Raw genomic sequence first — 674 nt, 5'->3', positions numbered from 1 at the left:
GCTGATAATATTTTCACTCACTTATGGAAGGGACGAAAGACCAAAACATTCTTTCAAATCTATAGTTCTCTATGCATTGTATCATATATACTATTTCATGCATTACAGACACTACAGGAAAAATGGCAAATACCGGCGGTTTGCACCGGCGGTTTATGGACCGTCGGTATTACCGACGGCTCCGCCGGCGGTTAAGCCGTCGGACTCTAACGACGGCCAAATCGGCGGCTTAGCTACGATACACCGCCGAAATTATCGACGGTCTATAAACCGCCGGTAAACCGCCGGATATCAACATGAACCAGCGGTTTTCCGGCGGTCTAAACCGCCGTTGATAAGTGATTTTGTTCCGGCGGCCCAGACCGCCGGAAAACCGCCGGTAAAAGCCCTAATACGAGCCCCCTCGCTCCGCTCATTTCATTTTCACGCTTTCCTTCTCTCTCTCGGTCGCTCGCTCTATCGTGTCCTCCGCTCGTCCGATCAGCCCCCGACGAAGGAACTCCGACCGCCGACCCCATTCCGACCGCCGCCGACCCCAGTCCGACCGCCGCCGACGAGTTTACTCCGACGCCCGACCGCCGACCGATTCCGACCCCAAACAATCCGATTTCTCTTTTAAGGTTATTTTTTATGGTTTTTCTTTGATTATTTGATGATATTATCTTTTTAGTTAA

Source organism: Dendrobium catenatum, unplaced genomic scaffold (assembly GCF_001605985.2).
Source record: "Dendrobium catenatum unplaced genomic scaffold, ASM160598v2 fragScaff_scaffold_1482, whole genome shotgun sequence".
In the NCBI taxonomy this organism is placed as follows: domain Eukaryota; kingdom Viridiplantae; phylum Streptophyta; class Magnoliopsida; order Asparagales; family Orchidaceae; genus Dendrobium; species Dendrobium catenatum.
The sequence above is the reverse complement of the archived record's forward strand: the minus strand, read 5'-3'. Positions refer to the sequence as shown.